Source organism: Oenanthe melanoleuca, chromosome 20 (genome assembly GCF_029582105.1).
Source record: "Oenanthe melanoleuca isolate GR-GAL-2019-014 chromosome 20, OMel1.0, whole genome shotgun sequence".
Classification (NCBI taxonomy): Eukaryota; Metazoa; Chordata; class Aves; order Passeriformes; family Muscicapidae; genus Oenanthe; species Oenanthe melanoleuca.
Genome location: NC_079353.1, coordinates 9367049 through 9389231, shown reverse-complemented (window position 1 = coordinate 9389231; position 22183 = coordinate 9367049).

Here is a 22183-nt window from a genome sequence, read left to right as displayed (position 1 = left end):
GCTGACTGAGCAAACCCTGGCTGTGCTCGCCTTGGCTGGGACCACAGCCTATTTTTGGAAGCTCTTGAGAATTCCAGGGATGGAACCGCCTTTTTTTTCCCTTCATTCACAGACGGGGTCATTTTGATTTGTTACGTATTTGTGCATGGGTTTTTTTATTGTTGTTATTGTTTATTTTGTCCTGCCTTTTATTCATGGCATCAAAGGAGAGGGACTGAAACGCAGCAGAAGCAGAGGGGGAGCTTTGGACTCGCCTGTTTGGGGGAGCAAAAGCAGCCAGGCTGCAAACACGGTGGGGACATGAGTGTCTCTGCCATGAAATGTCTGTTCTTCATATTGTCCTGGTGGCACTTGCCAGATCTCGGGATGCAGAGGGAAGCAGAGGAGCTAGCAGGTTTTCACCTGGCTCCAGGATGCCTGGTGGGGATACTGTGGAAACTGCGGCTTTCCAAAAAACCAGGCTCAAGGCTGAGTGCTCAAAAAAGTACCATTCTGCCTCTGACTGAGGACATTAGACTACTGATTCCCTTTGCCACCAGCTCTAAAGTTTTCCAGCCCTGAATATTTCCTGCTGGGGTGCTGCCTTCTCCCTGCTCTAGGTGCCACCCAGGTTCCATTTCTTGGGAGCTCCTGATTCTGCAGCAATCTCTCCAAAGCACAAGTGCAGCTGGTTTTCCAGGGTGCAGCAAAAGACCCAGAAAGAGCCAGGCTACAAGACACCCCACTTTGAGTAGAATTTGACCCTTTCTCTATGGTGTGGATCAGACCTTTACCTCTCTGGTGACAGCAGTGGAGAGCAGAGAGAGCCACCTGGTTTGTGACCTACTGCAGATGGTGACACTAATTTGGGTATCCTGGGAGAGCCAAACCCTTAGCCTGCCTCAGAAAATATCTTATTCCACTAGGGATCCACAGAATGCTCTCATGGATGTGATTCCTCATGCAGCCTTGGTCACAGCTCCCTCATCCCTGCTGGGCTCTGCAGCCTTCCCCAGGAATCCCCACCTCCCTCAGGCACACGTGGGGAAGGCAGGAGAGCCAGAACCTTTCCCATGGGATCAGGGCTGACTGGCTCTGCAAGCCCCAGCCCTTCTCCTGAGCTCTCCCCATGGAAGGGGTTAATGCAGGACACAGCATCACCCTGGCTGGTGATGTCCTGACCCGAGCCAGGAGAGGGGATACCAGAAGACTACACCAGGTTTTCCTCTTCCTGGGTCTGGCTTGCCCTTTCTTTGCATCTAGAGGTGCTCAGAGGGGTTTGCAGTTCCCCAGGGATCAGATCCCCCACCTTGGCCAGCTCAGTGAGGTCATGGCCAGCACTAGTGGTGGGCTGCTCTGGGCTGCCTGGGAGCCGAGGCAGGAAACATAAAAACAGGCTGGGCTGTGCTTGCCAGGGCTGGAGCTGCAGGGGCTGGGGACTGCCACGTCTGTAAGCAGAAAAAATAGGACATAAATATGCTCCCTCTTCTTTCCCCCCACTCCATTCTTCCCTGTACGGCCCCTGGGCTCACAGGAAAAGAGAGGAGTGGGTCTTGGGGAATGTTCTGGATGAATCTCAGGGGCACAGAGGCTCAAGCTGAGCCAAGGAACCGTGATGAACAGTTGGGATCCCACAGGCAGGGGAGTCTTGGGGGTGTCTCTGCTAATATGCTCCCCTCCTGCTGCACTTTGTCTCCTTGTCCCGACCAGCACCAGCCTGCATCCAGCTCATCTCCAGCCCCAGCCACACCTGGTGGGGACAGCCCTGCACCATGTCCCAAAACCACCAGGTTTTGTACCTCCACAGAAATCCTGTCCTCGGTGAAAAGTGTCACCAGGGTCCCTGGGACGGGAGCACTGAGGTTCCTCTCAGCTGAGGGGTTTGGGAATGGCAGTGGAGCAAGTTGGGCTGGCAGGGAGACCAGTGGGGGCAGGCACTCCACAGGGAAAAGCAAAACTCCCAAGCTGTGTCTGCAGAGCTTCGTGACATGTGAAAGTGTTTATTTCATTGGATGGGGATGGAAAAACAGAGCCCCAGCAGAGGCACTGGAACAAAATCTCCTGCAACAGCCCCTGGCTGGGAGCTGCCAGCTCCCATTCCTGCAACACGCTTCTGTCTGGGACCCAGTGCTGGAAGTCTGTGGCTCCCAGCCCCTCCAGGAGAAAACAAAGACCAGGAAAGGGCAATAATGACTCTTCTAACAATTAATGCTTAGGGCCAGGCTCTGCTTAGTTCACCCAGCGTAAAGCTGTGGCTGGAGGTGTTTCTCCAGGGAAGCTTTGATCTGGAGAAGCAAATGCAATAATATAGTTGAAATCTCTCTAAAATAGTGGGTTGGAATGGACACAGGGCAGGCAGAGAGGAGCAGCAGATAAATCCCACAGGATGGCATTGCATGAAAGTGCCTGTTGAAGTTTTACAGCTGATGGAAGACTACATGGAGCATCTCTGCACCTTCTGCTTCTCCAGATGGGCTGGCAGAGAAACGCTGGCACAGGACACCTGTATTCCCATTAAGGACATCAGACCATGGGGCATTTGCAAGGCTCTTTCTAGCAGAAGAGCTCAAGGTGCTTGGCATGTGCTCAGAGTTGAGGCCTTGGAGAGGAGGAGCCAACTGGGGCCACTGGGCTGGCTCTTGCACTGCCCCAGCAGCCACTGCACCAACAAGGAGGAGTTACGTGACTTTCCCAAGCTCCCCAAGTGACTCTCAGGCAAGGCCAAGCCAGATGTCAGAATCCTGACTCTGGGACTGAGTGGTCTGGGGACCTCCCATCTCTTTGAAGGAGCAGATGTGCAGAGAACCAGACTTGGCTTTAGTGTCCAGGCTCGGGAGGAAAGAGAGGAAGGAGGTAAAAAAGAGATAATGCAACAGCTTTGAGGTGGTGAAAGGGCCCATCCAGAGTTCAGAGGTCGGTTGTGTATCTGTTTTGCCTTTTGCACATGAAAGCAGTCAGAGGGTGAGGCTCCAGGGGAGATATGCAGCCATGCTCCTTTCAGCCTTCCTCACACAATAATAACACTCCAGCCCAACAAAAAAACTCCTAGAGATGAGAAGGAGCAGTTTGAGAAGACGTCAAGCACCTTCATTGCCTAATAAATTCCTGCCTTGTCCTCTGGGAGAAGACTGGGTCCAGTGGATGTCAGCAAGGGGGAGTGTGGGTAATGTGCAGAAAGGGAACAAGGCTGAGAACAGCCTTCATTTCCCACCGGCTGCAAAACAGCAGCTACGGATATAAATATGTGTGCATACATCTATAATGTGTCTGGAAACTCACAGGGAGACCTGGCCAACATGGCTCCACATCACTCCACCAGACACTTTACAGAGAGAGCTGCATGGTAAAACTATGTGGGATGGGATGGGATGGGATGGGAGAAGGGCTCCCAGGCTGAAAAACACTTTTTGGCCCTCACCAGGCTCCCAGTCTCTCCCCTCAAGGGCCACCCATGCCTAAGCAAGGAGATGATCTCCCACTCCCAGCTCCTGCACAGGCAGGTGAGGCTCAGACCTGCCTTCCCTGCTCTCCTCATTCAGATGGGGAGAAACCAGCACAGAAGGTGAGAACAAGGTGTGATTTTCAAGGAATAATTTTTTTCCAGTGAGGGTGGTGAGGTACAGGTTTTCCAGAGAGGTGGTGGATACCTGATCCCTGGGAGCATTCAAGATCAGGTTGGATGGGGATCTAAGCAACCTGATCTGGTTGAAGATGTCCCTGCCCATGACAGGGATGTTGGAGCAGATGGTCTTTAAATGTCTCTTCCAACCGAAGCCATTCTAATGGAGCTGACGAGACAAACATACAGAACTGGTTTTACTTTCTGATGTCTGTTTGGAGCAAACCCCTCAAGACCACCAGATTTGTTGGGCTGCAGACCTTAGACCTGGCACTGGCAATGAAAGAAGTTTGTCCCAGAGCAGAACACATCTTTTCTTTCATGGGTTAGCACAGCCCCCTCCCATACCTGGAGCATGTGCTTTGCTCAGCCTGAGAACTTCCAGTGGATGGGAGAGGTTGGTGGCTCAATTTCCCTCTTGATGCTTTGGCCATGAATCTTCTTGGTTCCCTTGCGGCCACAGGGTTGGGAAGGGAAAGGTGGAGTCCTGGAAACATCCTGGGGACGGACAGAGGGCCAAGAAAGTTTCCAAGATGGAAGGCATCCAGCATAAATAGAAGCGCTGGGCATGTGTGTGGTCTCCATATATTAATGCTACTAATTGGCTTTAAGGGACATTACAAAGACCATGGCCAGGCCCCATAACCAAAGTAAGCCCACATGATCTGGGTCCAGGGGAGGCTGGATCCTCACTGCCCATCACTCACTGTAGGGTGAGCAGCCGAGAAAAATCCTCCCTGACACCTTCTCCAGAGATTTCCCTCCTGCTCCCTCCTCAACACCCTCCAGTGATGTCTGCCCCTGTCAACACACACACACTCATTCGAAAGCTTGCTTGCAAAAGAGAAAAATCTCCAAAAGTAGCAGGTGTCCTTAAGTCATGTCAAAATCCATCAGGGCTGTCTCTGGAGCAGGGCTGGCCCTCGGAGCCTGGCCTGACCCCAGATCCAGCCATGCCAGGCTGGGCCCTGCAGCTGTAATTAGGGCTCGGGAATGAGCAGCACCAGCAGAGAGGAATTTGCAGAACTGCTCAGTCCTATTGCCTGCCCCATTCCAGTGCAGGCAGGGGAGTGTGGCAGCAGGGCACCCACCTCCCACAGCAGCATCCTAGGGGTGCTGGGCTGCCAGCATGGCCATGGGGACCAGCAGGTGCCTGAGCACAGAGTGTTTGGGAGATGGGCACCTCCAGAGCCACAGGGACCCCGAGGTGTTGGTGGGGCTGCAGAGGTGCAGTTGGTGAGGCTGCAGAGATGGGGCTGCAGAGGTGAGATTGCAGGGGTGGGGCTGCAGAGGTGAGGTGGCAGAGGTGCAGTTGGTGGGGTTGCAGAAATGCAGCTTGTGAGGCTGTAGAGGTGGGGCTGCAGAGGTGCAGTTTTTGGGTCTGCAGTTGGTGGATTGCAGAGGTGCAGTTAGTGAGGCTGCAGAGGTGGGGCTGCAGAAGTGCATTTTTTGGGGTTGCAGGGGTGCAGTTGGTGAGGTTGTAGAGGTGGGGCTGCAGAAGTGCAATTTTGGGGCTGCAGAGGTGCAGTTGGTGGGGCTGCAGTTGGTGAGGTTGCAGAGGTGGGGCTGCAGAGGTGCATTTTTGGGGGCTGCAGAGGTGAAGTTGGTGAGGCTGCAGAGATGAGGTTGCAGAGGTGCAGTTGGTGGGGCTGCAGAGGTGCATTTTTTGGGGCTGCAGAGGTGCAATTGGTGAGGTTGCAGAGGTGGGGCTGCAGAGGTGCATTTTTTGGGGCTGCAGGGGTGAGGTTGGTGGGGCTGCAGATGTGCAGCTGGTGGGGCTGCGGAGGCGATGGGGAATGACAGCGAGGAAAGGGCTGAGTGTCCCCTGGGGAGCGGAACGGCACGGTCAGACGGGTGTCTGCAGGGCGGCTGTTTGTTTTCTCACCCAGAATTAAAGGAGCACGATGTGTCACGGAAGATCCCTCATTCAAACAGAATCCACTGTAAATCTTTAAGGGCTGGGCTGCCAAAGAGATTGAAAAGGGGTTAAGCACTCATTTCTCCGAGGCTGACAGAGTTCAGTGCATGTAGCCTGGAGGCTCTCCAAGTAGCCTGATGTTTTATGTCTTTGGGATGTTTTTGTCTTCCTTCAGTTGTATTCAGTGCTGGTATTGTGTTTATATCAGCAAAATTCTGGATTATTGCCTCCTTTTTTTTTTTTTTTTTTTTAAGCAAACATCTGCTGCTTCTGCTTCTAGCTCATCGTACTACTGCATCCTGCCAGAGAGGAGAAGCTCCAAGTAGGATGTGGGTGGCAAACGTGATGCTCCATGGCAGGCACAGGAGCTCAGCAGAGCTCAGCCCACCACTGTTCTGGTGACACAAAATAAACCCGCTCCATCTCAGCTGCTCCTTAAGAAAAGGTACTGCTGGATTCAAACAGAGAATGAGGTGAAGCTTCCTGATCTGATGGTTGGCAAAGCCATCATGGATGAGAGCTTGAGGAGAAATAGCTCTTGAAGTGCATTCTGGTAGGGTCCCAGAGTACCCCATGGCTGGAAACTCAGTGGAATCACAGCCCAGAAGACAGGGGCTGGTCTGGCAGGAGGTCACTGGCACCCTCCTGCATGCTGATCTGCTTGGAGCCAGGCACGCAAGGGGTGGAGGCACTGCTGCATTATTTTACCCACAGGATTTCAACAGGGGTTCCCCAGGGAGCTGGGAGATGGCACAGCCTAATCTGCAAGGGCTCCCATCCCCATCCAGCCTCCACGCTCCCAGCTCTCCTGCCTGATCCTCTGCACTACAGACCCCCTCTGCCTCCCCCTCCCAGAGCAGCTCGAAGCCAAGGGAGCCTGTCACCCCTCCTGCCACACCACCCTGCTGCCGTCCGCTGTGTTGCATCCCGAAACCAGCGTATGGAGAGGAATGTGAGTAAACACGGACCCCCCCGGCCCCTCCCATCCCAAATTCCAATGAGTGCCAAAGAGAGGCCGCTGGTGAGCAGGAGCAGTTTCAGTCAGCTCTGTATTTACTTATGAATTCCAGCCAAAAGGGCGACAAAGGTGCTGGAGACCTCCCACCAGCCAGGCTTTTCACCCCTTACAGCCCAGCAATTCCTCCCACTGCCCAAAGGAGTAGTTCCCTGTGTCCAAGTACAGTTTCTCTCTGCTTAGTAATTTTCCCTTTGCTCCTGTCTGCCAGTGCCTCTCCTTGCCTGCCCTGCCTGCCTTTCTCTATCCCTTCATTTCTGCATTTGCTGGGTAATGGGTTTCTACATATGAAAATGCAATCAAATCAAAATAGAAATGGAAAGAAGCACCTTAAAACTTGCTAGACAGACGTTTTTGGAAAGATCAAGGGCCAAATTCTGCTTTCATCACACTGGACAAAAATCTGGACAATCTCCCCTTGAATTAATGGCATTCCTTTGTAAGGGGAACAGAATTTCATTCATTTGCACCTCGTACAGCAGCAGAGGGGCCATTAATCCTTACAGCTTCCAGTCACGTCTGCCCCAGTTCACAGTTCCAGCCAGCCCTGCATGGGAAGTCCCAGATCATTTTCTCGCATCCTTCCTTGACTTGTCAGCTCATGATAAACAGCATCTCATCCAGATCCCAAATGTACAAGCACACTGAGTGATTACATCACCCCCAAACCCACTCCAATAAGATAAAATGTAGTTTGCATCCAATTTGGATAACTCCCCATTCCCCAGGGGCTCTCTCCTCTCATGTGTAGCACTCAGGAGCCAAATCCCGGTGTCTGCTGCAGGGTGTTCAACCCACCGCCATCCCTCCCTGGAATCTGGGGATTATTGGTCCAGGTTCCTGCCAGAATCACTGCCAGGGGAGCCCTATTGAAGCAGATGCTCAGAGCTGCATTATGGAAGAGAGGCTGCCCTCACTCCCTGCCAACAGCAGAGCCCTAAACCACCTTCCCAATGCCGGGTCACAGTCCTGAGAAGAAGGTGGGTGAGTTCTAGGAACTCTAATTTTCTTCTGTGCTATCTATAGGGAGAGGGACCAAGCTTCTTTAAAGCTGAAGCTGGCATCCAAGGCTTGAAATCCGATCTGTTGAAGCAGTAGATTTTCTGCTGCTTTTCAAAGGAGCAGACAGATATTGTGCTGGCTGGGGATGTGTGTTGGAGTGACACCACGGACACGAGGGAGCTTTGCCCATGTGTTAAGGCACATGTTGGACTTGTGGGGCAGGTGCTGCAAGGCCACAGAAGACTCAGTTCTGTGCTCTCAGAAGGTGTCTGACCCCTGTGTGGTGCCTTCAGCACACAGCTACTATGGATGGGAGCACCAGACCCTTGACAATGTTGGCTTCTTCACCCCAGGAGCATAAAGGTTATAAATTAGGAAATATGGTCATGGGACACAGTGTATGTGAGAACGAGCCCACATCCAGCACAGAAGGTCTCTGTGGTGACCTTTTGTGGGACTAAAACCTTGCTCCAAGCCTGCCTTGGGCATATGGATGGAGCCAGGCTGGCACAACTAACCCCAAAGTCCACTGATCACATCTGAAACCCCTCTGAGATGGCTGCACTCATTTATTCAGATCAGGGGGCAGTAAATCAATGATGATTTTATAACATGGACAAACACTTAAATCTCAGCATGTCTGCACTGAAAGGTCAGCGAGATGCTGCCAAGGAGTGAGGAATTCCCTCTTAACACCTCTGAAGAGCCTAGCAGGGAATGCAGCAGGCGAAGCTAGCATCTCAGCAGTACAGCTGCCTTTCCCTTCCCAAGGCATTGCAGTACCTCAGACCTTGGGAGTGGGTGTGGGATTAAAACAAGGGCAGGGGGATCTGGCAATATCTGGGAATAATGACTTCCTGGGCACTAAAATGAGCTGTAAAAGGGGAGCCTGCCTGTCTTTGGAGGGGGCTGGGATACAAATGGGGAACAGGCAAGAGTATTTCCTTGCTTTACATCTCTGGGGCTGCTAAGAGTCCCTGGATGAATAAAGCTCCAGCTTCCTGCCAGGTCTTAAACCTTTGCAGTAAGAAAGGTTTTTAAAATAAGCAAATAGAGGGAAATCCTGCTGTTTGCTGTCTTACTGCGGGAAGTGCTTGGCACAGGAAGGAGCAGGAGCTGGTGGCAGGCCAAGCTGGGCTGCAGCACAGACCAGAGAAGCAGCTCTGCAGAGAGGGTGGATGTTGCTGCAGGGCAATGGAGATCAGTGCCTGGCTGCCATGCTCTTCTCTGCCTCTGCAAGCAGGAGGCCAGGGAGCAGAGGGGCAGAGGTCCCTTACCCCAGCAGCCATCCTGCTGGACCTGTGGAGATGGGTTCCTGTGCTGGGATAGAAGGAGCTAAATGGGCTTTGGCACAGCACCTCGCATCAGTTCCCCCATTTGGAGCAGTTTGATGTTGACACACCACTGCAGATATGCTATAAAATTAGAGCAAGGGTGGAGGACAGCATCCCCTGAGCCCCACAGCAATTTCCTTTCAGAGCACAAATTTGGTTTGCCTTATTAGAGTCGGGGATCTGTGAAAAATGAGTGGGAATAAGCCTAACCAGCCCACTGGAACCCAGCACTGTGCTGGGGGAGCAGGAGCCAGGCCTTTTAGGGCTGCAGAAATCCCTGTCCTGAGTTCAGTCTGCTGTGGCACAGTGACTTTTCTGCCCTACAGAGACAGTCATCTCAGGCAACAGCCCACAAAATGTCTCTTCTCACAGAAGCCCCTCAGGGTATTAGCAGATTTGGAGGGGGAAGGGGGTCCTGGAGTTCTTGTTGGGTTTTCATTGTCCTCACAGCTGGAATGACCCTGTCAATTTACACAAACTTCTCCAGACACATGCTGGGGTTTATGCTCAACTGGCATTTGCATTTCTACAGTCTGGACTCAGGCTGGGAACTTTTATTGGGTGGATTCTAGTGAAACAGAAGGCAAGGAATAAAAATAACTTTTTCTGGACTGTGTTGGTTGCTCTTACACCGGCAGAAATCCAGGTCAGCTCTATTGATTCTTAAGGAGTAACTGGGTTTCTGCTGGTGTAACTTTGTCCCCAGAGCTGCATGAAAAATTCACAGCAAAACCTGAAATTGCATGGAGCTAGCAGAGCTTCACTATTGGGGTTTCATTACAAATTAGAATCTCAGACTGAGCTTGTCAAAAAATTCCTTAAGGTTCGTGAACCTTAAGCCTTGGCCCAGAGTCAAACCAAGCCCAAGCTGATTTATAGCTTTGCATGGAAATAATGTGAAATTAGTGGGTTTTGTTTGGTCTCTAAGCTGAACCTCGATGCTGGCAGCTGAGCTTGGCTTTTGAGAGGTCAATTCTCTTTGAAAGATGAACTCAAGCCTGAATCTGCAGTGGGAGCTGTAGGAGATGCTGTCGGGATTAGAAATACAGGCTGGATTTGCAAGGGTAATGAGAGGGGTGATTCCTACACAGCCCTTCGAGTATGAAAGAGCTGTGCTGCTGCTCCATGCTCAGAGCTGGGCAAGGAATCAAATGCAATTCATTAGGACATAAGGGCATGTAAGGATCATTTGATTCAGCTGGCTGCTAAAGTGAGCTAAATACTATTAGTCCTAATCTCTGACAGTCCCTGGGACAGGCTCTTGGAGAGGCAGGAGATAGCAGTGCTGCTCTGAAACTCCACACTTGAAGCATGGTGCAGCTCCCGCTGGTTATATATTGCCTGTGGGATTGGGATCTGCAGGCAGCAGGGAAGCAGTTGACAGTGTGGTTTGGCAGCACAGGCCTCCTCCCCAGGCAGAGCCAAAAGCACAGCACTCACAGCAGCCCTGAAGAGGGATGGAAACCTTTCTCAGCTGTGTGGGGCCACATCAGAGCCCAGTCAGCTCAGCTTGCTTCTCTTCATGGCCTTTTTGGGGTGAAGCAGGCCAGGAGTGGACCCTCTTCCTAAAGCTAACATGGAAATGACCATGGCTTGGTGGTACCAGGGTCCAGGAAGGGCAGTGTGACCAAATCCTGCTGTGGCACAGCTGGGCTTGTGTTTGGCCACCTGCGTGAGCAGGCAGCAAGTGAAGGAGCCTGGTGAGGCTGGAGGAAGGAAGCATTTCTGCTCCAGGAGGAGGACAACAGCAGCCCTGGACTCATGGCACCATGTGGCCTCTCCTTGAAGGCTGGTGGGATCTCCTCTGAGATGTGCCAGTCAGTTTTTCAGAGTGATGATGGTGTTATTCAATGTTCAGGTGATGCCTGGGGCACCCAGATGCAATGAGAGCCCTCTACATCCCAGCCCTTGCTAGGAAGTGCTATCTTGGCCATGTCATTGGACTTGCCACCACAGAAGCAATTTTCAAATTGACTGGATATTAGGAAAAAAACTTTCATTGAAAGGGTGGTTGGGAATTAAAAATGGTGAAATCACTGTCCCTGGAAGTTTTTGAAAAATATCTGAATGTGGGCCTTGGGATGTGGTTTAGTGCTGGGCTGACAGTTGGAATTTATGATCTTAGAGGTGTTTTCCAAACTAAACAATTTTATGATAAATCAGGAACTGAGGTCTGCTGGGAGGTCCTGCAGAAGGCTCTGAGATACCCCAGGCAGGGCCTGAGGAGCCCCAGACAAGAAGCTGTAGTTGAAGAGCTGGGCCATCCTCACCTGCTCAGGGAGCTGTGACCTCAGGGTTGGAAAAGATCCCCAGAAACGGGACCCAGCCCTAGGGCACTAAACCCAAACCTCCAATTCCCCAGTCCTGTTTGAGCAGCACCACGAGCCTTCTTCCTGCAGGACTGTTTAGTTGGACCTCTTTGGTGGCTGGATAACTTCTCACTTACATTTGCTGTGGGTTTTTTTCCTTTGAGTATATGTGACTGCTGTGTCCTGATGGCTTAAGAGCAGTCCTGTTGGAGCATTTTAGGGACTGAGATTTCCTGGCAAAACTCTGCTTACCTAATCTGAGACTAGAGAGCAACATGTAATCTTCCTGGGCAATCACAGCTAATGAGTGCAGTTCACATGTTAACTTTTGGCCAGCCATGCATAGACCAAACAAGCCAAAATGAGATTAATTGAAAATCAGTTGAAGGGACTTGACATGTGCTCACAGAGATGGCCCAAGCAAAACTAGAGGCGAAATTCAATGGATAAATAACTCATTGTGAGTTATTTGCTCAGCTCTACTTAAGTGGTTGATTATGTGGGTCTTTGGTTAATTGACTTATTGAGTGGCTGGCGTGGGTTTTTGGCTGCTCACTCACTCCCTGCACGTTTTTGCTATTAACTCAGCTGTTTGATGGAACAAGTAGTCTATTGTCTGTTTTTTGCTGGCTAGGTTGGTGTTTGGTTGGATGTTGGCTCTTGGGCTAATTGAACACATCTGCTGCTGGCTGTATGGTGGCTTGCTGGGTTCATCACTGGCTCTTTGTTTTGTTGCCTGTCTGATGTGTTGGTGGCCCAGTTTGTCACGGATGGGATGCATGCCTACCTAATTGCCTTCCTAATTTCCTGCTCCTTTGAACTTGCAAACCAGGTTCTTGCTTTTCCCGGTTGCCATTTGGGGTTTCCATTGCCTCTTCCATCATCCCCGGGCTCCCAAGAGAGAAATCCTTCTCCCTGACCAGCTGCACTCAGTGTATCATCTCTAGGACATCTGAGGATTGTCTCTGGGAAGGATGGACATTTTCTGGAAGTCCATTCCCAGCTGTAGCTGTGCTCTGCAGCCCTGGCATGGCTCCAACCTGACCTTTTACCTTTTCTATTGAATTCCCCATCATACCTGCTGGGAAATGTGGCACAGGAGTGTTTGGGTTAGAAACAGGTCGGATGTTGGCTTGCAGGGAGGCTTCAGCTAGAGCAGAGAAAGGGGAGGGAAAGAATGGGAGTAGAGAAGAGATGAGACCTGGGCAGGAAATTATCTCTGGAAGTCTATTAAAAAGCTCATTTGATTTTGACAAGCTCTTCATGTTTTTCTGTTTGTGCTTGTCCCTGACCTAACTTTAATTTTGGGGCAAAAGAATATTTTTCCTCTGTGGTGAGAACCATTCCTCCGAGTTTCATGCTGGGTAGGGTAGAAATTGGCATCATGCAGTGAAATGTATATCTGAAAACCAGGAGCCAGCAGAGGGGACGTCATGAGAGACAAGGATGGGGAAGAGGGGGAGCATCCCCTGCGCTGTTCTCCAAGCCTTGCTGGAGCACCTGAAATCCATTAGCAGACAGGTCCCTGCAGGCAGCCTGCCTGGGCTGGGCTCTGCCTGATGTGGGAGGTGTTGACTGGAGCTGAAGCTGACTTGACAAGACCCCAGGGAGACACTCAAATGAGCTTCTTTACAGCTCTCCTGCTCTTTTATGCCATCTGCCATGCTTATAAAACATTCTCATGGACGAGATGGCAGTGTGTGTGTGTCCTGCTGTGCTTCCTGCTCCCCTGGGAGCCTGGCAGGATGCTTGGCAGTGCTGAGCAGCTGGGACATGTGAGGTAATGCAGGTGTCCCCTGCAGCTCCCAGAGTGGCCCTTTTGTATGTAGCCTGTCCCCCAGGGAATGGATTGGCTCTCCAGGTCAAGAATAAAGTCATGGGCAGGGTAGGAATGCAATGAAATATGCCTCGGATGAATTCATCCCTGGTCTTTGCAGCCTCAGAGTTCTCATCCCCAGCCATGGCTCCATGGACCATCCTGAGGGATGCTTGTTGCTCCCCTTGGACACTTGATGAAACCCTAGTGCACACGCAGAACTAGCTGCTCCCCTGGCTAGGGACACAGAGGAAGAACCTTCTGCATGTCTGGGCAGTTTCTGTTGCCCCAGCCTCCCTCTGCAATTCCACACACAAGATATGCTTTGACTTTTTTTATCTTCTGCTGCAAGTCTGGGATTTTCCTGGTGAGCTGCAGCACTGGGTTTGTCCATCTGTCCTGGTGCTGCAGAAGGAGCAGTCCCTCTGCAGCACCAATCCCCAGCTCAGGGATGGGACACAAGTTATTTTTATCCTGTGATATCCAGGCCTGGCTCCCAGCAGGGGAAAAGGATGTCTGTGCCCTTGGGCAATTCCTTGGAGGAAAGGGATGGGTTAAAGAGGTACCACTGAGGTCAAGATTTCTGTTTCAGACCCTATCTTGGATTTCTGCAGCTGTACAGTGGCCAAAACCATCTAGGAGAATGTGATGAATGCAAATCTAAAACCTTGGACTCCCCTTGAGCAGCCAGACTTGCTCAGTGGGGATAAGGAGCACATCTGGTATTGAAAGATCTTCCTCCAGCCATTTGGTTGCACGAGGAATGTGCATGGAAATAATTCCTACATTAACAGTCAGGTCATCTTCTCCCCTCCTGTCTCATTCTTTCTCTTTTTCCATTTCTGTGGCTCATTCCCCCAGCAGGCAGCCCAGGCTGGGCTGGCAGGAGTTGTCCTGGGGTATGACAGGGAGCAAGGAAGATGCTGCCTAAAGCTCCCTGAAGGTCACCAAAAGGTAAGGGAAGAGAAATAGGCCAAATTCTACACATTTTTGTTGCTGTCTGAAGTTTCTCCTGTCTTGGAAAATGCCCTGAGGGCTGTCTTGCTGGAAGCCCTTAGAAAAACACAGGGCTTTGGGAGGGTAGATGAAATGTAGGTGATGCAGTGGAGTAGATTTGTTTGCTTAGCTTCTTGGAGAAAGAAAAGGAAGAAAAAGGTGAGTGATGGGGTGATTTCCACTTAATGTCAATTGAAACAAGGGAGAGAAAGAAGAGAAAATGGGAAGAGGATGGACAATGGATTATGTGCCTGTAGTCCTTGAACTTCAGAGAGTCAGACATATGTCCTGCAGAGCTGGTCCTTGGCTCCCACTTGGAACCATCAGAGGCACCAGTACAGTGTTCCCTAGGATGTGACAGGAATTATTCCTGGGAGTGATGCCCTCAGAAAAGAGCCCTGCCTATATCCCATGGGATAATCAGTTTACTGGGGAGTACTGGGTAACACAGAGCCCCCTGAAACACTGCTGCAAGCACTGGATCAGCTGCTGCTCCTGGCTGGGGTTACTGTGACAGTTTGTGCAGATTAAAATAAGGCATGGCCTGCCCAAAGCTGATGCCTAGAGAGGCTACCTAGAACAGAGGCTAGACAGTTTTAAAGGAATAAAGCAGGGATTTATTAAAAAGCCTTCCAAGGATACACCTTAGGCAGTACAAGAGCCCAGCCGTGGCTCCACCCAAGATGCACCCTGAGTCACAAGTTTTCACACTTTTATAAGTTTTAATGCATTTCCATATTGGAGTTAATTGTCTAGCTCCAGGTTCTGCAGCCCCATACTCCCAGATTCTCTCCTCAATTCTCTGTTGTTTGCACATTTTGGGCTGAAGCTGCAGTGGTGTCCTTGGTTCTCAGGCTGGAAAAGGATTGCTTTGTCAAACTAAACTGTGAAGAGAACTTGCTAACACTCTATATGAAGTTCAGAGTTACATACTAATGCTGCAAAGAATCTAGGAAATGTGAAAGCCAAAACTTAAGGCATCAAAGCCAGCATCCCAGCCACTGGAACAGCCAGTTGATCTGGATCAGCTCCACAATGTTTCTGCAAGCTCGTGGCTCCTCTGATGTTGGTACCTACGTCATCCCTGGCATCCACTGGCCCCTGCCAGGATGTTTCCTTAGCTGCTTCCCCAGCACATGCTGCAGCACATGGCTGCACCACTGCAGCCCCGCTGGACTGTCTGAATAAAGCAATGAGCTTCTCCACAAAGCCAAGAGCCATCCAGAAGTACTGTAAGGATAGGGATGCAGGAAGAGACCAAAGGGGAGCTCTGAGGTGTCCTGGAGCCAGCAGGGTTTGTGAGTGCTCAGCCCAGCACAAATTTCATTTATTCTAGGCTTCCAAACTGACTTTTTTTAGCCCCAGTGAAGTGAGGACAAGTATTAATGTGTGAATTTTTGTTCTATAGTAAGGAAGAATTTTCTGGATGAAAGCTTTAATTAGATTTGTTTGGACCATGTTCACATGCCTCCTGGGTTCACTTTCTCTGAATACTTTAAATAACAGTTTTATTGGCAGGAACATTTGTGCAAACTGCAAATTTGGGGTCAGCATCCCAGCTGATATCAATCAGCATGGGCCTCTCTGAGGCGGTGGAGGTACACAGATTTACACCCACAGAAAGGCAGACTCCCTAAAAGAATATTGAGAAATTAGTCTTGGAACATATACTTGGAGAGAAAACCTCTGAGTGTTTGTACTGGAAACCCTATCCTGAGGCTGCAGCAGCTTTCAAATTGCAGCAGGCAGCATCAACCACTGGTCAGGGGAGATCCTGGCATTCCCCTGCAGCTCCTCACCTCCTCTGTCTCCTCACACTGCAATGCTCTGCTCCCAGCCAGCCCTTCCACTCTGCTCACCCTCTTGCTGCCACCAACCAGGCTGAGCTCCACAGTCTGGACTGGTTGCCCCAGCTGCATGGAGAGCCCTCACCCTTCTGGGACATGATCCAGCTCAGCTCCTTGTTGGCGGCTTTGGGGGTATTGAGTTTGGAGACTGTGAGGGATGGAAAATTAGGGGGGCTGGGACTGAGCCTGGGGATGGCAGGAGAAAAAGGAGGTGAGGGGCCCTCTTATTGCTGCCTCCTGGAGGAACTGGAGCATGCCCAGAAACAATAAATGTCCAGCAAGGATTTGATGAGGGTTAGGATGAAAAAGCATCACAGAGGGTGCATCTGAGACAAACTTGCTTCAAGCTTCAGTGAACTCTTAAACAAATTCTCGTGCCTTTGAAAAGCTGTGTTCCATATGGGCCAGGAATCCTTGGAAAGGGGGCTGTTCTCTCCCTGGGATGCAGAATCTGCTCAGGACACCTTTGGCTAGTGCTGCAGATGGGGAAAGGTGAGGTCAGGGATGGCTGGGCTGGTGCTGGAGCACAGAGGGGAGCAGAGGGGGGTGCTGTGCAGAGAGGATGTGCTGCCTCAGCTGCCTGCTGGTCCAGGGGGCATTCAGAACTGGATCCAGCAGGGATCAGGTCCAGGGATCAGGCACTGCTGGCAGGATGCTTCACAGGGTGCAACAGTCTTTGCACCAAAAATGTTCTCCAACACATCTGTCTTTCATGATGCAGATTGCAATATATTGTAAGAATTAACTATAAACCTAGAAGAGGCAAAAACTACTCCCAGGTTACTGTAGGAAAAATTTGAGACAATAACCATCGTGGAATATGCTGAGCTGGAGCAGACCCACCAGGATTATAGAGCCCAGGTCCTGGCCCTGCACAGGACAGCCCCAAAAATCACACCACATACCTGAGAGCATTGTCCAAGCACTTCTTGAACCATGGTCAATGTCTTTGTGGATTTGCTATACACCCCCTCCGTGGTCCCACACATTGATGGGACAGGACTCCCAGTCCCAGCTGGTACTGGCTATTGAAGCAAGACTGGAACAGGACTCAGATGGGATTCAGGCACCTTCTGGGAGCAGCCTTTCAAAGCCCCCACTTGATTTCAGCATCCTTGAGGCTGAGCTCTTTTGGGAAGCCCCAGCTTCCTCACGGCAGCAGGGCAGCTTGCCACAGTGGCACTGTGCCACTCTTGCAGGGGCATCACAGCTTGCTGGCTCTCACAGCCCTTTTTAGGTGAATTCTGCACATCTGGCTGGAGGCACCAGCTCCAAAACTCCCTGTGTAGGACTGTAGGTGGACAGAGGGTTTTCATCCTTCACTGACCTAAACAGATTATTCTTGCTTTCCAGGCCAAACCTCTTGGAAAGGAAGGATGACATCAGGTGTGCAAAGCAGGCATAAATGCCACCCAAACCAATTAACTACTACTGCTCTGCATGCAGGGCCAAGAGGAGCTGCTCCCTACCTCCTCAGACACCCAGAGTCACAGTGAGCTATTCAGAGAAGGGAAATCCCTGTTTTTATGAAAGGGGCTGAGAGGGGCATGGGGAATCCAGGCCAGGACTTGTCCATCACTATCCATCCCCAGAGCTGAGCCCTGGGGTCAGACAGGTAAGGGGCTCTGGGGGTCTGTGCAGTCACCTGGAATAAGAAGGGAAGGAATGTGTGGAGACTGTGGCCTTGCTGAGGGGCTTTGGGGTGATGGGGGTTAGAAGAGGAGGGAACAAGTATCTCCTGGGGCTTTGCAGGGAGCACAGCTCTTCTGAGAATTGGCTGTCAGTCCTCAAAATAGCAATGCAACAGAAGGAAGATGGTGCATCCCACACATCCAAAGTTTGCCCCAGCAACTGAGCAGCCCCAAAACCACCTCACAGAGCAGTTTGGCTTTTTCTCCCATGGCTTCCATGCAGGGCTTCCACAGCACAAGGGGGTCCTGCACACGAGCGCATCTGTGCAGAAGGTCCCTACATGCACAGCAGAAAGTATCCCAGTGTGAGTTCTTTAACTCGGCTCCAGCACGGTTTTGGGGAGGGAGTGGAGGAAGGCCGGATGTGGGCAGCCCTGCCCTCACACCTTATAAAGTGAGGCTGTGTCTGGTTTGTATCGAAGGCAAAATGAGAGAGAAAAAGCCTCTCCAAAATGAGATTCCTTACATGACAGCATGCTGACATGCTCGGGAGTGATTTTGGCAAGAAAGGGGAATACTAAGCAGGAGCTGGGGTTTGTACCATTGCCCAGGCACTGGAGGTGCTTGAGGGGGCTGCTGTGCTCCCCCCTCCCCAGCCCTGCACCCTCCTGACACCTCTTGCTCTGAAGCTGCCGCCCAACATCGGTGCTGATGTCACCAGGGCACTGCCCTGATGAACAGGGAACTCTTTATAATGCAGTGGGTTGGGTTTTTTTTTTCCCTGTTTATCTCTCCCTATGGTCCCTTCAACTCTGGCTAAGCCATCAGTGAGGGTGCCCAGCACCCCTGAGCTCTGCAGGTGCTGGTGCTGCAGGTGTGTCCCCAGCTGGTGACAAGTTGAGTGGGCATCTCGGCAGGATGGATATGGGATGGAGCCCGGCAGGATGGATCCCAGCAGGATGGGTACAGGATGGAGCCCGGCAGGATGGATATGGGATGGATCCCGGCAGGATGGATCCCAGCAGGATGGGTACAGGATGGAGCCTGGCAGGATGGATATGGGATGGATCCCGGCAGGATGGGGCAGGGACCGCGGGCGCCGCTCCCACCGACGCGCGGGGAAATTCGCAGGAGCTTTTTCAAGCATCTGGTGGTTGAAAATTTATGAAGTAAGAGAGCAAACCAAACACGGAGAATCAAAGGAAACTGAACCTAATATTGCAGTTGCTAAAAAAGTCAGGAACCGGTTTCTTCCTGGCGGCTGCAGGGAAGGAGCAGCGTGTCCCCCGGGACAGTGGGGTGGGAGTGAGCAGAACCCATCAGCTCCATTCCAGCAGCGCCAAGTCGGGCTGGTGAAACCGGGCACAGCTGCGTGACAGTCACACTGACTTACAGCCCTGCTGCCGCTCCAGCCCCACTGCTGGAGGCAGTGCCAACCCCAGCCCTGCCAGCTGCCTGCTCCTGGAGGGACTGGGCTCACTGGGAGAGCTCTGCAGCAGCCAATGCTCCCAGGGAAGGGGATGACTTTAGGTCCAGGCAACCTAGCAGAGGGTCTTGGTGGGGCACAGAGTGGGATGAGAAGGGGAGGTTGAATGGCTCTGCAGAGAAATCCATATCAACAATTTAGTAAGACCTAGGGAAAAAAGGAGTTTCCCAGCTGGGATTCATCAGGGAGAGCTTTCCAGGAGTGAAAATAAGAAAAGCAGACTGCTGCCAGCATAACAATACCTTCATGCTGGCTGGGTGAAGTGTGGTCCTGGGAAGGCAGGTTGGGCAGCTGATCAGCTGAGTAAGGCCCAGGGGTGCCTTTGCAGTGGGGCAGGAGCTGCCAGGCACAGAGTCCTGGAGAAGGGCTGTCCTGGGAAGCCCTTTGCAGGCATCTGGAGCGGGGCTGCTTCCCTGCAGACAGCCCCTCTGCCCAAAGCTGGGCTAGGGAACAGGCTCCTGTTCATTCCCAGGACTGGTGGTATTAAGCCTAAAAAGGGAATTGTTGGAGTCTTTACCAAAGAAGGAAGGCTGGCTGTACTGCTGGCAGGCAGAGCTGGGGGGAGGAATGCCACAGCCCAGCCCACAGGTCTAGGGGCTCACTCCCCTGCTTGTCCTTGCTCCCGTTGAATGCACAGAGGCCAGATCCAGCCTAGAGGTGCTGCAGAAGCTGCTGCTGTGCAAGGGCTGCTGCAGGGAAGGAGCTGCCTGGATCCCATGCATTGTGTGCAGCAGGTGTTGGGAGGCAGTGGGGGATGAGACCTGCACATGGATTCACCCCATTCCTTCCCTGCCTGCACAAGGTTAAACAAGGTTCCCACAGGGGGAGAAGGATTCATACCCCAGCTTCTCCCCTGTCCTCCTCCATGTTCCACCTATTCTACACCCTCCATCCTTCACCTTTCACCTTCCATCCTCCATCTTCTACCCTCCGCATTCCACCCACCATTCTCCACTCTCCACCCTTCACTCTCACTGCTCCCCCCTCCAAGCCCACTAGGACCAGGTGGAGCAGCAGAGGAGAGCTCTGTGCCGGGTGTGCAGAGACCTTGCACTGCCCTGCACCCCATGGAGGGGCCCTGGCCCTTCTCCCCAAGCTGGCAGATGTATTCCACACCTCCTCATCCCCCTCATCCTCATCTGTGCTCAAGCACAGACAGGCAAGACACCTGTGGCTGCAGGGCATAAATCCTGCCCTGATCAGTGAGAGCTGCTGTGTCCAAAAGTCCCAGCAAGGACCAGCCAGAGGATCTAGGGGTGACATTCCCAAGCTATTTTATAATGAGGGATTTCAGATCTTGATGGGCTGCAGGTCAAATTCACAGTTATTAGAACTTAGTAAATGTGGTTTTGACAACCATCTGGCTCTCCTTTTATATGCAATAACCATCCCATTACATTGAAATAAAATCCACATTTAAGGCTCTTAATTGCACAAATGGCTTTTAGCTTTTTTCCCCTCTCAGCTCAAAAAAAAAAAAAAAAAAAAAGGAAATGTCCCATTTCCATCTGTCATAGCAGAAGAATTTGGCTGAGAGTCTTCAGCCTCCTCTTGAGGCTGGGCTGGTGCATGTGGGGTGTTTCATCCCTGGGAGAGGCACTGGAGCCAGCCAGGCTCCCCATGGTCCCCAAGGATCCTTCCCCCAGGACAGTGGTGGGGCAGGCACCCTACAGCCTCCCAGAGGGGTCCCAGATCCCTGGGGATTGTGTGGCCATTTCCTGATATGAACTAGAATAGACTGACGTCAAAGACTCACCTGATAGCTTGAATAGAAGAGAAGTAACATCTCACAAAGGATTTTGAGTTCATTTTAGTTTGGCTTTACTCCAGTTCTGGACAAATCATCTTCCCCTCTCCCTGGTTTCTCACCAGAAAGAGCAATGGAAAGAGAAATGCTATCTCAGATGGCCAAAATGTGTCATTTTGTTACTGCAAAGTGTGAGGTGATACAAACCAAACCTGGCAAAGCAAAAGCATTTTCTCAGACAAAACGGTAAAATCAAACACCCTTCTGCAGGACATTTTCTTCCTTCCCCCAGGAAAGCTACAGTGACAGGATTTTGCACTTCAGAGGAGCTACATCTCCCAAGGGAGAATGGGACAGGAGCAACCCAGTGCAAGGGAGCATCCTCAGCATGGCAGATGCACAAAGTTGGGGGCATCTCCTGCTGTCTCAAACTTGTTCAGGCTCAATAATTGGGGAATTTAGGTGAGATTGGTGGAAACCAACCTGTGGGCAGCACATCTTGGCTGGGGTCTAAAAACCACCAGGGAGCCCTTCCAGAGCTGATATCTCATCATCACTGGCACAGAGGGAGAAGCAGGGGCAGAGCAGGGCAGGCTGATTTCTCAGCAGTGTTTTTCCCACATTAAGCAGCTCCATGGCTCCTTGCTTTCCTCCAGTGAGGCCAAGAGTCCTGTCCTTGTCACACCAAGTGTCCCCAGCGCCAGGCTGAGCAGAGGCAGCAGGATGGGTGTGCAAGTGGGAGCTGCACTAGTTCCAGGGGATCCTTCTCAGAAAGTAAAAAGAACAAGTTCCCAGTGCCCTCTGCAGGAGGAAACACAGCCCTTTTCCCCAAATTTTGGGGCCTTCCAGGAGGACAGTGAGCAGTGGGATGGGTGTCTGTCACCCATGGCTTGCTGTGCCCCCTGTGGGGACAGGGACACAGAGACCCATCTGCCCATCCCCAGGGGCTCACAGGGAAAATGCCATTTTGCACCTTGACTTGTACGTTGCTTTGCTGAAGGAGCTCTGGGACCCTGATTTCCCATTCCCAAGAGCCACCTGAAAAAATCACTGCTCTTTATTCCCACAGAAATCCAGCCTGATTAAATGAGAGGTTTGTGATTTGCACAGCTGGGGCTTGACATTACACTTCCTTTTTCTGTGACTTTTTTATTTGCTACTTAAGGGGAAGAAAAACAAAGGGGAAGAAATGAACAGATGGAAAACAAGACCCAGCACTACATGGCCTGTGGCACAGGATTGCTGTCCCAAGCATGGGCTTGTTCCCCAGTGTGCATCAACAATTCACACACCAAAGGGAGGTATTTTGGGGTTTTTTCTAATTTGCACAAAACAGGGAGCTGGGTGATAACCCACAAAAGGCTGGTTCCCCACTCATCCAGACTTTACATTAGTTATACATTTTAACAAAGCTATTGGCATTCATTGGTTGCAAATTACAGAACTTTTTGTTAATTAGTACTCAATCCCCCACTTGCTAGTTA